The sequence below is a fragment of the Piliocolobus tephrosceles genome, chromosome 7, assembly GCF_002776525.5.
Source record: "Piliocolobus tephrosceles isolate RC106 chromosome 7, ASM277652v3, whole genome shotgun sequence".
NCBI lineage: Eukaryota > Metazoa > Chordata > Mammalia > Primates > Cercopithecidae > Piliocolobus > Piliocolobus tephrosceles.
The window spans coordinates 56740990-56756772 of NC_045440.1; the positions used below are offsets into that span (position 1 = coordinate 56740990).

The window sequence follows — 15783 nt, forward strand, 5'->3', positions numbered from 1 at the left end:
GTAGCCAAGACTTCAGAGTGACATCACCATGCTCAGCTAATTTTTTTTTTTTTTTTTTTTTTGGTGGAGATAGGGTCTTACTATATTGCCCAGGCTAGTCTTGAACTCGTGGCCTCAAATAATCCTCCAGTCTTGGCCTCCCAAAGTATTGGGATTATAAGTGTGAGCCGTTGTACACAGCTTAATTTTCTTCTTTTGCCAAAGCAAAGCTAACAATTTATTTTATAGCTAAGATTTAATTATGTTTGGATTAAACCTTTTCTTCAGTATGTATCTCATACTTTTCTTTTGCTAAACACTTGCGTTGTTTTCCACATTAAGGAGAGTAGCTCTTGGAAATCTTATATTCTCCTAACTCTTTACCTTAAAATGCTGCTACAAAACCTTAGACATTGAAAAGTTGTTAAGGTTCTAGTTGAGAGTTTGCTAACAACAAAAAGGAGGATAATTGGAAAAGAAGACGTGGATTGAGTGAGCCACAGAGCCCCTTTCCTGTTCTGGTTTCTTGGTGGCATTTGCAGCAGTGCCTCTATGATGCCTGAGCAAAACTAGTTTATTGGGAAGTGATGGAAACCATATTGCCAGTGCTTTTGCTCAGTCAGCACTCGGGCCCTTCATGGCTGTATGTCTCATATGATGTTCTTAATACTTTTTTTCCTCTCCCTCCCCCCATAATACTTTATAAATAGATATTTCCACTTCTGAATATTCTCTGATTAGAATAGCAGTTACAAAATGGATAAGACTTCACCTCGTCCTTTAAAACAGGAAAACTGATCGAATTCCCCCACCTCATTTCATTACTGAGGCTGTCAGATGATTCTTTAAGAAAAACCCCAGTTTTCTCTTGTCTGATGAAGTCAGTGTTAAGTGAAGGTGTTTTTATATTGACTTTAATATGAAAGGAACTGTTTGATTGAACTGTTTAATCTCAAGGCCAGGCCTTGGACTTCTTCTTGGGCTCATGCATGGGATCCTTCTTTTGCACACCTGTGACCTCCCTGGAACTACTTCTGGTGGTTTCCCTGGACTTAGTAGTATCCCTCAAACCTGGCAGCCTAGGGCCTGGCGCCAGGCAGAGGAATGTATTGCTCCTGCTCTGTGGGGTTGGGTAGGGCTGGGGGAGGTCCTGAATGAATATTTTCAGTGCTGATTCAGAAAGAGCATGGGGCATACACTTAAGGAAACCCTACCTGGGAGCTACAGCAGCACTGCTCTATCCTAGGCTGACCACTTCAGACCTTTCCAACGCAGAGCTGGATGTGGCTAGGAACCGGCTCCCAGCTGAATAGTTTGTGCTGAGTCATTATCAAGTTGCATTTCCTGGCTCAACCAAAGATAAATAGAGAAGAACCTAAAGCAAAAATGACATTTGGACTGTGATTTGAGTTAATATACTACCTCAGGACAGCAATGTAGTCATGACTGCACAAACACACGAAAGGATCTGGTTGCGGAAGCCAAGTGAGTCAGTAATGATGTATCATCATTCTAAAAAACCTAACAGTGTACTTTCTCTTTTTTTTTTTCCTTTTTCTTTTTTTTTTTGAGAAGAGTTTCGCTCTTGTTGCCCAGACTGGACTGCAATGGCACGATCTTGGCTCACCACAAGCTCCGCCTCCCAGGTTCAAGCAGTTCTCCCACCTCAGCCTCATGAGTAGCTGGGATTGCAGGCATGCGCCACCATGCTTGGCTAATTTTGTATTTTTAGTAGAGACAGGGTTTCTCTATGTTGGTCAGGCTGGTCTGGAACTCCCAACCTCAGGTGATCAGCCCACTTTGGCCTCCCAAAGTGCTGGGATGATAGGCATGAGCCATCATGCCTGGCCCTAACAGTGTACTTTCTTTCTTTGTTTCTTTCTTTTTTTTTTTGAGACAGAGTTTCGCTCTGTAGCCCAGGCTGGAGTTCAGTGGCGTGATCTTGGCTCACTGCAACTTCCACCCTCCAGATTCAAGCAATTCTCCTGCCTCAGCTTCCCAAGTAGCTGGAATTACAGGTGTGCTCCACAACGCCCAGCTATTTTTTTCCTAGAAATTGAATTGTACAAAGTACACTTATATTTTGACACCTGATCCAAGACACAGTCATGTACCACATTACAATGTTTCAGTCAATATATAACATACAAAAAAAAAAAGTAGTCCTATGAGGTAAGAACTGAAAATTCCTTATTACTTAAATGTTATTTTGTTTCTAATATTGAAAAGTCAACATTTTTCTCCTATATATTTTACTCATAAGCATGGCAAAATGTTACAGGTCTCATTGTCACCACTGCAATATGCATACTGTGATGGAAGCATAACCTGTCTCAGTTTAGCCACATTAACTATTTTGGACACCATGGTCAACAATGCCCATTCTCATCTAGAATGAGGCTTTTTTTTTGAAACGGAGTCTCTCTCTCTGTTGCCCAGGCTGGAGTGCAGTGGTGCGATCTCCGCTCACTGCAACCTCCACCTCCTGGATTCCAGCGATTCTCCTGCCTCAGCCTCCTGAGTAGCTGGGATTACAGGCACATGCCACCACACCTGGCTAATTTTGTATTTTTTAGTAGAGACAGTGTTTCACCATATTGGCCAGGCTGGTCTCACACTCCTGACTTCGTGATCCGCCCACTTCAACCTCCCAGAGTGCTGGGATTACAGGTGTGAGCCACTGCGCCCGGCGTACGCCCAGCTAATTTTTATATTTTTGGTAGAGATGGGGGTTTCACTATGTTGGCCAGGCTGGTCTCGAACTCCTGACCTCAAGTGATTCGCCCACCTCGGCCTCCCAAAGTGCTGGGATTACAGGCGTGAGCCACTGCGCTGGGCCTTGTACTTTCTTGAATGGGAAGTTGTCTTCATTGTGAGCAGCTCTTCTTTGAGGTGTTTATTTAAAGTATTCAAACGAACAGAGATTCCAGTAGGGAACAATGAAAATATTAAGGCTTCTGTATCATGCCCTGTGAGGGAAAGTAGACAAAGACGAAATAAACTTCAACAAGAGACTAAAAAATTACTTGAGTGCTTTTGATTACCAACTTTTCATGAACTGAATAGGTTGAAAGTTTGCTGCTCTCCTAAGTTTTCCCTTTAACATCAGGGATAAATCATTTCCCGGAAGGATAGTTTTCACTGTAAGCTCTTTCTATTTCTATATTGATAATCTAATTTGCATAATTTAGGTTTATTGAGACCTTCCTTTTGAAAGTAACTTGTTACCTATGTATGATTAACCTGGCTATTATTCTAAATGTAGAATTTAAAGTGTTTTATCCAGGCTGGGCATGATAGCTCACATCTGTAATCCTAGCACTATGGGAGGCCAAGATAGGAGGATTACTTGAGCCCAGGAGTTTGACACCAGCCTGGGCAACATAGAGACCCTATCTTTACAGAAAATAAAAAGAAATTAGTCAGGCATGCCGGCATGCCCCATAGTCCCAGCTAGCTACTTGGGAGACTGAGATGGGAGGATCTGCTTGAGCCTCAGAGGTCGCAGCTGCATTGGGCTGTGATTGTGCCATTACAACAGAGTAAGACAGTGTCTAAAAAAAGAAAAGTGTTTTATCATTTATATAGAGCTTGGAGTTTCAAACATAAAGTAGAATTACTTCATCACTTGTAAAAAATTTGTTCTCTGAAAGTTGATAAATAATGAGGTAGAATGACTCCTGAAATTAAAAAAAATAATAGCAGGACTTTTATAGATAAATCTGAAATAAGTACAATGAACAATTTTTTAAATAAAATATACCCTGAAGCTAATACTTTGTAAACACTACCATTTTCTTCATGGCTATAGTGTAACCAAATTCAAGAGTAAGTAACTAATTATTTGACTGTCGGGTTGATGTAACGAAAATAAATTTCTTAGAATATGATATGAAATATGATATGAAATTCAACTTTACTAAACTTTACTGAACACCAAGCAAATGTATTTACAATCCTGGGTTCTATTTATCAATCACAGCTCACCCTTTTTTCTGAGCATTTTTTCTGTTCTGAGTTCAGGTATGGGGTTAGGTTAGCAGTGGATAAATTCCAGTCCCCACTCTTTAGTAGGGCTGGAATTGTAATGCCACACAACATAATTTCTGTATGTGTTGCCCTGCAGATCATGCACCTACAAAAGATAAAGACATGGCCAGGCACGGTGACTCAGCATGTAATCCCAGCGACTCGGGAGACTGAGGCAGGAGAATTGCTTGAGCCTGGGAGGTGGAGTTTACAGTGAGCCGAGATCGCACCACTGCTCTCCAGCCTTGTAACAGAGTGAGACTCCGTCTCAAAAAAAAAAAAAAAAAAAAAAAAAGATAAAGAAACATAGATGGTTTCCATTGCTATGATTTCAATTCTAAGGTGGAGCTCAGGGTTTGACAAGGTTCCCTACATTGTTGGACTGTGCATTTTACCCTTTCTCAAAAGCAGGTAAGGTTGTAGTGTGGGATATCACTAGTGGTTCTCAACCCTGGCTGCTATTAGAATCAGTGGGGAGCATTTAAACCTCCCCATGCCCAAGCTGTTCCCTAACCAATGAAATGGGAATGGTGGAGGACCCAGGCATCAGTATTTTTAGAGTTCCCCGGGTGATTCTGCTTGTGTACCAAGGATGAGAATCATTTTACTAGATTCAGCTATGTGGGAGTCTTTGGGCTATTTTAGAAAATATGGTGATCTGGCTGGGCGTGGTGGCTCATGCCTGTAATCCCTGTACTTTGGGAGGCTGAGGCAGGTGGATCACCTGAGGTCAGGAGTTCAAGGCCAGCCTGGCCAACATGGTGAAACCACATCTCTATAAAAATACAAAAAATTAGCCAGGCATGGTGGCAGGCACCTGTAATTCCAGCTACTCCGGAAGCTGAGCAGGAGAATTACTTGAACCTGGGAGGTGGAGGTTGCAGTGAGCCGAGATCGTGCCATTGCACTCCAGCCTGGGCAATAAGAGCGAAACGACATCTAAGAAAGAAAGAAATAAAGAAAGAGAAAGAGAGAAAGAAAGAAAGAAAAAAGAAAACATGGTGATCAGTGAATTAAGGTGGCCCTATTAATATCCAGTCAGTTCCCACCTGAATGTCAGATGTCCTGGAGTGCTGAGATGTGTCCAGAATTGCTAGCTACCCAGCTAGAAAAGCTACCGCAAGCTCATCTTGAGAAAAGGAAACTACAAAGGTCCCAGTTTAGAGGATGGATAGTTTCCCAGGATTGGAGTCCTTTCTTTTCCCAGTCACCCCCAAACACTTAAGAGGCCTATGGGGTGGGCAGGGGAGCAGGGAGAGCCTCACTCCTCTGCCATCTGTTGGGAGAGCCTCACTCACCAAAACAGCGTTGCCTTTTCTGTGTCATATGCATCATGTGAGTGCACGGAGCTTCCCTTGCTCCAGGGACTTCCCGTTCAGGCCTGGAGCATCTCCCACACAAAGAGCCCACTCCTCTGTTCCTGGGACACACCTCTGGCAGTCCCAGAGGTCGCCCATACATCCTGACTTGTGGAAAGAAGCCCATGGTGAGAAAGGAGCATGTAGTTGGAAACCACCAAGTGCGGCATGGTTCTACATAACTCGCAGCGTTCAGTAGTTCGATGGTGTTCTTTTTCTTTCTTTTTCCATAGAGTAGTTCATCTGATATGTGCAGATATGCAGCACCTGTTTAGTTAGAGGACTGGGATGGTGAGGTTGCCCTGTAAACTCTGGGCAAATTACTCCATTTCTGAGTCATCTTTTGCCATCTGTTAGAATTTCTTATCGGGATTTAATAGGGGTCGGTTGTGAAAGAGTATATGAAAGTGCTTTGATAAAAAAGAAAATAAGTGGGCCAGGCACAGTGGCTCATGCCTGTAATACCAATACTTTGAGAGGTTGAGGTGGGAGGATTGCTTGAGACCAAGAATTTGTTTTTTTGTTTTGTTTTGTTTTGTTTTTTGACAGAGTTTCAATGTGTCTCCCAGACTGGAGTGCAATGGTGTGATCTCGGTTCACTGCAGCCTCCACCTCCTGGGTTCAAGTGATTCACCTGCCTCAGCCTCCCAAGTAGCTGAGATTATACGCGCCTACACCATGCCTAGCTAATTTTTGTATTTTTAGTGGAGACGGAGTTTCACCATGTTGCCCAGGCTAGTCTTGAACTCCTCACCTCAGGTAATCCACCTGTCTCGGCCTCCCAAAGTACTGGGATTACAGGCATAAGCCACCGCGCCTGGCTGAGGTCAAGAATTTGAGATCAGCTTGGGCAACATAGCAAGACCCAGTCTCTACCAAAAAAAAAAAAAAAAAAAGAAAAAGAAAAAGAAAAAAAAAAAAGAGAGAGAGAGAGGAGAGAGACAGAGAAAATAAATGAAATGAACCCCATTTAAACAACAGTTGAGCTGAGGTGTAAGCCTCTAGATGGAGGAAGAAGGAGCAGCCCTCCTGTAAGCTAAGTCCTGTCCTTAATAACCCTGTCCTATTGATTTTTCCTCTTCCTGGATCATGAATGCTTGCTCAGTGAGCTATTGCCATCCCTTACAAAACAGACTGACCAAATGCTGGCAAGGATCAGGGAGATGAGTATAAACAGGTATAGCCACTTGCAGGAAACCCTTTGGTCATTTCTTAGAAAATCCACATATACCTGCCTCATGACCAAGGAATTCCACTTCTAGGTATTAATCCAAGAGAAAGAAAAACATAGGTCCACAAAAAGACATGTGCAGTTCTATATATGGCAGCTTTATTCATAATTATACAACTCTGGAAATATCTCAGATGTCTACTATCAGAAGAGTGGTTCAAAACATTTTGATATATTCATAAAATGGGATGCTACTCAACCAAAAAATGAGACACTGATATATTAAACACTGATTGAATCTCAAAAACTTTTTTCACCTATAATGTGTTCTTTGATAAACATTATTTTCAATAAAATAAGTCAAACAGATGAGAATATGCACTTCATTTCTGTGAAGTTCAGGAACAGTGGCCATGAGAGGGGATGCCTTAGAAAGGAGCACAGTGGGCCGGCGAGGTGGCAAGAAAACTCGGTGTCTGGTTTTGGAAGGTGATTACATGGGCACATACATCTGTCAGAACTGATGTCAGCACAGTTAGGATCTTTACCTTTCATTGTAGGAGCTTTGTTTTTGGTGGAAAATCAAACTTGGTTGGGCATAGTGGCTCACGCCTGTAATCCCAGCACTTTGGGAGGCCCAGGTGGAAGGACTGCTTGAGCCCAGGAATTGAAGACCAGCCTAGGCAACATAGGGAGACCCTGTTTCTACAAAAATAAAAAAATTAACAGGGCATGGTGGTGCACACCTGTGGTCCCAGCTACTAGGGAGGCTGAGGTGGGAGGATTGCTTGGACCTGGGAGGTTGAGGCTGCAGTGAGCTGTGATATGGCCACTGCACTCCATCCTGGGTGACAGAGTGAGACCCTGCTTCACATAAATAAGTAAGTAGTTAAAATAAATAAACACAAATTTTTAAAAATGTATATTTAAATAAGAGAAAGGGCGGAATTACTGTTACAAACAGTTTATTACCTTAGCAGATCGTAAGGGTTGAAACCAAAACTTCAAGTTTTACTTCTTTAGAAACTCCAACAGTTCTAATGAATAAAGGGGATTATAAAATCCTGGGAGGGATTAGCGTATGCTGCTTGAGGACCTGGTCATACTGCTCATTAGCCATGCCATGGATGATTTGCAGGCAGCCCGTTTTTTCCTCCTAAGCTTGAAAGCTAAAAATAGAATTAAAGGTGATAAGGGCATCAATTCCCAGACAGCTAAGCTGTTTAAACCATTTATTTATTTATTTATTTGAGACGGAGTCTCACTGTTTCACCCAGGCTGGAGTGCAGTGGTACAATCTCGACTCACTGCAACCTCCGCCTCCTAGGTTCAAGCGATTCTCCTGCCTTGGCCTCCCAAGTAGCTGGGATTACAGGTGCCCCCCCACCATGCCCTGCTAATTTTTGTATTTTTAGTAGAGTCAGGGTTTCACTATGTTGACCAGGATGGTCTCAAACTCCTGATCTCAGGTGATCTGCCCACCTCAGCCTCCCAAAGTGCTGGGATTCCAGGCCTAAGACACCACACCCAGGCTGTTTAAACCATTTATAATTGCACATTCCTTTTTAGACATAATTTTGTTTCTTTTTTACTTATACAATATTAAAAGGTACAAGTGCAGTTTTGTTACATGGATATATTGCACAGTGGTGAAGTCTGGGCCTTTAGTGTAACCATCATCTGAGTAGCACACATTGTACCCACTAAGTAATTTCTCTCTTACACCTTTCCCATCCTCTTACCCTTCAAAGTCTCCATTGCCTGTCGTTCCACATTCTGTGTCCATGTGTGCAGATTATTTAGCTCCCAGTTATAAGTGAGAACATGCAGTATTATCTTAAGTGAAACAATTTATAAAGTCAAATACTGCATGTTCTCACTTATAAGTGGGAGCTAAATAATCTACACACATGGACAATGTGTGACGTTGAGGATTTTTTTCATATGCTTGCTGGCTATTTGTATGTATTTTTTTGAAAAACATGTATTCATGTTCTTTGCCCACTTTTTAATGGGGTTGTTTGTGTGTGTGTTTGTGTTTGCTTTTTTTTTTTTTTTTTTGAGTTGTTTGAGTTCCTTGTGAATTCCGCCTATTAGTCCTCTGTTGAATACGTAGTTTGCAAATATTTTCTCCCATTCTACAGGTTGTCTGTTCATTCCTATTGAGTATTTCTTTAGATGTGCAAAGCTTTTTAGTTTAAGTAAATCTCATTTGTCAACTTTGGTTTTTGTTGCCTGTGCTTTTGAGGTCTTAGTCATGAATTCTTTGCCTAGACCAATGTCCGGAAGTGTTCTCCCTAGATTTTCTTCTAGTATTTTTATGCTTTCAGGTCATACATTTAAGTCTTTAATTCATCTTGAGTTGATTTTTGTATATGGTAAGAGATATAGAGTCCAGTTTCATTCTTCTGCATATGGCAACCAGTTTTTGTAGTGTAGCAGGATGGGAGGCAGACAAAACTCCTCAAACACCGAGTTAAAGAAGGAAGGGGTTTATTCGGCCAGGGGCATTGGCAAGACTTCTGTCTCAAGAGCCGAGCTCCCCGAGTGAGCAATTCCTGTCCCTTTTAAGGGCTCACAACTCTAAGGGGGTGCATGTGAGAGGGTCGTGATTGATTGAGCAAGCGGGGGTACGTGATTTGGGGGCTGAATGTGCCAGTAATTAGATTGGAACAAAACAAGATAGGGATTTTCACAGTGCATTTCTTTTTTTTTTTTTGAGATGAGTCTCACTGTGTCGCCCAGGCTGGAGTGCAGTGGCTGGATCTCAGCTCACTGCAAGCTCCGCCTCCCAGATTCCTGCCATTCTCCTGCCTCAGCCTCCCGAGTAGCTGGGACTATAGTCGCCTGCCACCAGGCCCAGCTAGTTTTTTGTATTTTTTAGTAGAGACGGGGTTTCACCGTGTTAGCCAGGATGCTCTTCACCTCCTGACCTCGTGATCCGCCCATCTCGGCCTCTCAAAGTGCTGGGATTACAAGCTTGAGCCACCGCGCCCGGCCTTCACAGTGCATTTCTATACAATGTCTGTAATCTATAGATAACATAACTGATTAGGTCCGGTGGATCTTTAACTACCAGGCCCAGGGTGCGGCGCCGGGCTGTCTGCCTGTGGATTTCATTTCTGCCTTTAGTTTTTACTTCTTCTTTCTTTGGATGCAGAAATTGGGCATAAGATGATATGAGGGGTGGTCTCCTCCCTTATTAGCACCATTTATTGAAAAGGATATCCTTTTCCCAGTGTATGTTTTTGTTGACTTTGTCAAAGATCAGTTGGCTATAGATTTGTGGCTTTATTTCTGGGTTCTCTATTCTGTCTCATTGATCTGTGTATCTATTTTTATGCCAGTGCCATGCTGTTTTGGTGACTATATCCTTGCAGAATAATTCAAAGTCAAGTAATATGATGCCTCCAGCTTTGTTCCTTCTGCACAGGATTGCTTTGGCTATTTGTACTCTCTTTTGGTTCCATATGAATTTTGGGGTTGTTAGACATAATTTTCTTTCTTTCTTTTTTTTTTTTTTTGAGGCAGAGTCTCACTCTTTCGCCCAGGCTGGAGTGCAGTGGCATGATCTCGGCTCACTGCAAGCTCTGCTTCCCGGGTTCACGCCATTCTCCTGCCTCAGCCTCCTGGGTAGCTGGGACTACGCTCCCACCACCGTGCCTGGCTAATTTTTTTGTGTGTGTTTTTAGTGGAGACGGGGTTTCACCATGTTAGCCAGGATGGTCTCGATCTCCTGACCTCGTGATCTGCCCGCCTCGGCCTCCCAAAGTGCAGGAATTACAGGCGTGAGCCACCACGTCTGGCCTGACATAATTTTCAAGATATGTTCAGGTTTCATTTTTGTTCTTTAATTTTATGTATTTTCTTCCCAATAACGCTATAAGCTTAAGTCAAAAATTGTTTTGCTTATAGCTAAAGAGTCCCTGCTTTCAGCCTGCCTTGTGATTTTCATCTTGTTGCAGTTGAATTAGGTTTGTGGCATCTCTGCTTTTTGTAGTTTTTGTATCAACACCTTGGTTTTTTGCCTTTTTACTAACTTTTTATTTTTTATTTTTTGAGACAGAGTCTCGCTCTGACACCCAGACTGGAGTGCAGTGGCACAATCTCAGCTCACTGCAACCTCTGCTTCCCAGGTTCAAGCGATTCTCCTGCGTCAGTCGACCAAGTAGCTGGGACTACAGACGCCCACCACCATGCCCAGCTAATATATATATGTATATTTATTTTATTTTTTTTTTTAGTAGAGACAGGGTTTCACCATGCTTGTCAGGTTGGTCGCGAACTCCTGACCTCAAGTGATCCGCCCACCTTGGTGTCCCAAAGTGTTGGGATTACGGGTGTGAGCCACCGCACCCGACTGGCTTTTTACTAAATTTTTATTTTTTATTTTTAAATTTTATTTATTTATTTATTTATTTATTTTGAGACGGAGTCTCGCTCTGTCGCCCAGGCTGGAGTGTGGAGTGCAGTGGCCAGATCTCAGCTCACTGCAAGCTCCGCCCCCCAGGTTTACGCCATTCTCCTGCCTCAGCCTCCCGAGTAGCTGGGACTACAGGCGCCCGCCACCTCGCCTGGCTAGTTTTTTGTATTTTTTAGTAGAGACGGGGTTTCACTGTATTAGCCAGGATGGTCTCGATCTCCTGACCTTGTGATCCGCCCGTCTCAGCCTCCCAAAGTGCTGTGATTACAGGCTTGAGCCACCGCGCCCGGCCTAAATTTTTAAAATTACAAGGTTAAAATACAATGAAACACTCAAGTAATTGCATCAACCATCTCTTTTGTACAGACTGAGATTACTCTCCTGGTGACCCTGAACTCATAGGGGCAGCAGGTGGAAATGTGCATTCACTACTTGGTGGAAAGAAGTCTGAATTGGGGGAGTATTTATACATATGTGAAATTCCAATGTACTAGGGTGTCCTGTATTTTAGCTGGTAACCCTGAGGGCAGTCCTGTGAGCTGTGGGGCACCTGCCCTGGAGACTGTGGCAGGTAGTCAAAGCGACATGAGTTGGGGATAGGTTTTGCATGGCCGTGGAAAGGCCTTGCTGATGAATTTGATTTGAAGATTGAGAAACAGAGGGATCAAGGGCGATTTCTTGGTTTTAAACTTCAGCACCTGGTGCCCTTTACTGAGATGGAGAAGATGGGAGAGGAGTGGGTTGCGAGTGTGTTGTGATATGGACAGGTCTTATTGACGGGGTGTGGTGGGCGTCCAAATGGAGATGTGGAAGTTTGATTCTGAGTGAGCTCAAGATCATCGTGGTGTGTTTTACCACATCCCTTCTAGCCCTCTCCCCGCTTTCTCCCATCTAGTGTTCCCTTGCTCAAATGGAAGGAGAGAGGCACAACTTAGAGCACAGTGTAACTGGGGCAAGCTACCTTCGAGATAATCGTTTAAACACCAGCTAGACTGCTACAAGAAAAGAAATGATGGTAAAAATAAATGTACTTCAACAGAATTTGACTAAAGAATATTTCATTGTGTAACAGATTTCTGTGTGCCCCTTTTGCAATGTATCTCTTAGGATGTGTTGCTAGGCATAATGAAACAAAATGTTTTTCCCAGTGAAGTGGTTATTTTGCAATGAAAGCCAGTCAAGGAAAGAAATCAGGCTTGAACACAGTCACAACCTTTATAAAATCTAACACTATGGTTAGACCATATCACGCCTGCACTTAAGTAGTTTTGGAAATTTTAACCCAAATAAGAAATTCTTGGCTGGGCATGGTGGCTTCTGCCTGTTATCCAGCACTTTGGGAGGTCGAGGCGAGCAGATCACCTGAGGTCAGGAGTTTGAGACCAGCCTGGCCAACATGACGAAACCCTGTCACTACTAAAAATACAAAAAATTAACTGGGCATGGTGGCTACTCAGGAGACTGAGGCAGGAGAATCGCTTGAACCTGGGAGACAGAGGTTGCAGTGAGCCGAGATTACACCACTGCATTCCATCCTGGGTGACAGAGTGAGACTCCATCCAAAAGAAAAAAAAAAACAGAAAAGAAAAGAAATTCTTTCATTATAAGAAAAAAAGAAATACACATAAGCACAGTTACAATATTATATTTCCTGATTAAAAATATATCTTTTTTTATGGACTATAAATATTATAATTTCTCTTAAAATGGCCTTTATGTAAAAAGTTTATTCTCCTTGACTTTACTTTTATATAGTAATGAAATTTCATAATTAAATCTATATTTTGTATTATCAATATTTAACCACTAGAAGAATTGATGATGCTACTTATTAAAAATGACAAATGATGTAACAGAGTTAGTGGGAAGTCAGCCTGTTGAAACCATTTTACTAAGGTAAGTATTTTGATTACAAAGGGATTGAATATAAAATGGCCTCATATTAAAAAAAATTTTGCAAAAATCAAAACTGGATATATCCCATGACTGTTTCCTTTCCTCCAGCCCCTCTGTTAAAATCTTTTAGCAAAAAGGTTTTACCAAATAATTCGCATTGAAATATAAATAGTTTTAAAGTTTGCTATGTTGCTTTCTTTCCAAAGGTATTCAGATTTTAGTAGGGGACAAAAATGTACCCTAAGTCAAGTGAGTATAAGAATTACCTATATTGTTTGCTACAAATGCAAATGCCCACAGCCCCCATGTAAAGTGTCATTCAGGGGCTGCCTGCTGCAGGGCCCAAGAATCCGTATTTTTTACAAGTACTCTGGTCATTCTTGGAACTCGCAAATCTAGAAAACACCAGCTTGAATAAAACGATTAAAGTTGTGCTTGCCGAATTTCAACTACTTTAAAGGTACCAGTGGTGGAGGAGAAATAATTGCACATAAATTATTTTATTAATGAAATGATTTAGCAAAGTGTAAACGCCTGTAATGGGCTTGGCAGTGTCCTGGGTGCTGAAGGTACTGAGTGGAATAGGACATGAGACAAGTGCTCTACCTGAAATAAGCACAGACGTGGAAGAAGGGACGCGTAGTTTTGTCTGGGAATTCGGCATAGTTTTTACAGAGGATGTGGTCTGTGAAATGGGTGATTTGAAACATGAAGGAGGCTGCTTATGGGGTGGGTTATTCTGGGAAGCAAGCAGGTGCGAGGGCACCAGAAGGTATGAAGGGCCTTGGAGTACTAGGCTTCCTTGTGGCTGGGAGAGAGTATGAGAAGAGATGAGCAGCTTATGAAACCAGGAAGACAGGTTATTGTGGAGGAGTGACTTGCTAAGCTCTATCAGATGAGCAACGAGCGAGGAAACAGGGGAGAGATAAAACCATGGCTGCTTTTGGAAAGATAAGTGGACTAGCATGCAGCATGGAGAATGGCGAGGTGGAGGGTTGTTGGGGGGTGTGTGTGTGTGTGTGCACGTATGACAGAGAGAGAAAGAAGAGGGACTATGAATGGCATGGGAAATAAGAGAAAGACAGGCCAGGTCAGAGGGTTTTTAGGATGGCTGGTGAGGTCCAGGAGGGTCTGGAGGTCGGCCAGGAGGTGGAGAAGAGGTTGAGGACTCAGACACTAATCTAAGGGGAAGGGAGACACTGTGTTCTAAGGCAGCCAGCCCTGCTGCTCCCTGTAAGCACTTTATGTATTTGACATGAAATATACTGAGGCGGCCCCCATGCTTTAGGGTGCAAATGCTCCCCTAAGGTGAGAGTGGATGAAGAGAAAAGGAGAAGGCTCTTATTTGCTCATGTGAGCTGTGTAGAGTTCCTTCAGAGTTCAGAGAGACACTGTGCAGTAATCAAGCCAGGTCAGCTGCTGGGACTAGGGGCCCGGGTAGGTCACAGCCCTGCCGGCCGGCCGCATGCCTTCTAGGATCAGCCCAATCTCTGGAACCTTTCCCGAGGCCTCCATTTTCAGGAATTTTGTTGGGAGCCCAGATAACAGAATGGCCATAGTTGGTGATTATGTTCCTCCTACCTCTTTTCCATCAGCCTCCCTCACCTTCCCCTTCCAGACATGAGAAAACACTGTTTCACTACAACATCCAGTAGATTTACCTAACTGGTAAAATAAGAAAGGCCAAGAAAGTTGCTATTCTCTTCACTCCCACCCATCCTGTTCATTTTGTTTGTAACAGTGGAGCCAAGTTTCAAACAAATGTAGAAAAGGTGAGCACTGCTAATGATGTGTTTCAGATGGGATTCAGGGACTACTCAACTTGAAATTGCCTCTTAGCCATCTGTTTGTGTGCCTGGGGTTTCACCTGCTTTGAATTAGGTTAATTTAATAATTGCCAATTAGACTGGGAGAGTACAAATGGTTTTGTTAGATTAAATAGTTACATTTTATAATACTTATTGTATTAACCATGGGCTGATGACTCTGCTTGTACTCTGTGTTAAAGCCTTATCTATTATCTGTCCTTCCTTTTGAAAATCTCTTTTATTTCAGTTTCCATCACTGTGTTGCAGCTGTCCAATCTCTCTGGCATTCTAGAATGGATGCTGCCTGCCTTCCATATTGCAACTCATAAAGTTCTTTGCCTGATGTTTTGTGAACATACACACTGCAATCCCAGATACCATTAAGCCTCTGCTATCCAGGTTTATTTACATTAACTATAGTTTTTTAAAATTTATTTTATTAAACTCATTTTTTTTAAAAAAACAAATACTTCTGTGAAACCAGAACCAAACAAAGAAGAAGTATTTGAGGTCCTGGATCTTTAAATTTTATGATCTTGGAGCTGGCTCACGCCTGTAATCCCAACACTTTGGGAAGCCGAGGCGGGTGGATCACCTGAGGTCAGGCGTTTGAGACTAGCCTTTTCAACATGGTGAAACCCTGTCTCTATTACAAATACAAAAAATTAGCTGGGCATCGTGGTGGATGCCTGTAATCCCAGCTACTTGGGAGGCTGAGGCAGGAGGATCTCTTGAACCCGGGAGGCGGAGGTTGCAGTGAGCCGAGATTGTGCCTTTGCACTCCAGCCTGAGCGACAAGAGCAAGACTCCGTCTCAAAAAATAATGAAAAATAAAAAAAAGTAAATTCTCCTTACATATAAAACATATGAAGCAGTGCTGCCAAAGAGAGAGAGAGAAAGAGAAGGAAAGAGAGAGAGAGAAGAGAGTAAGAGAGAGAGAGACATCGAGGATAAGAGAGAACAAAGATTATGATTTCTGAAAAAAAGGAATGGATATTCAGTAAGCATGTACTTACTATACACCATAAGCTCTAAGATATGATATGAGTATGTTTCTATTTTAATACCTCTAAACTCACAATTAATGGCATCTTAATATTTTAAAGGGTAGCCATTGTT

At 42.5% G+C, this 15783-nt stretch overlaps 1 protein-coding gene and 1 non-coding gene across 4 annotated transcripts in view; one reads left to right on the top strand and one right to left on the bottom strand.

The window, feature by feature from the left end:
- LYN (LYN proto-oncogene, Src family tyrosine kinase) overlaps nucleotides 1–15783 on the top strand; it is a 139126-nt gene that overhangs the window by 21772 nt on the left and 101571 nt on the right. The window lies entirely within an intron of this gene.
- Nucleotides 2250–2381, bottom strand: LOC111524874. Its single transcript, XR_002725891.1, has one exon. It is a non-coding gene; the product is annotated as a small nucleolar RNA SNORA1 (small nucleolar RNA).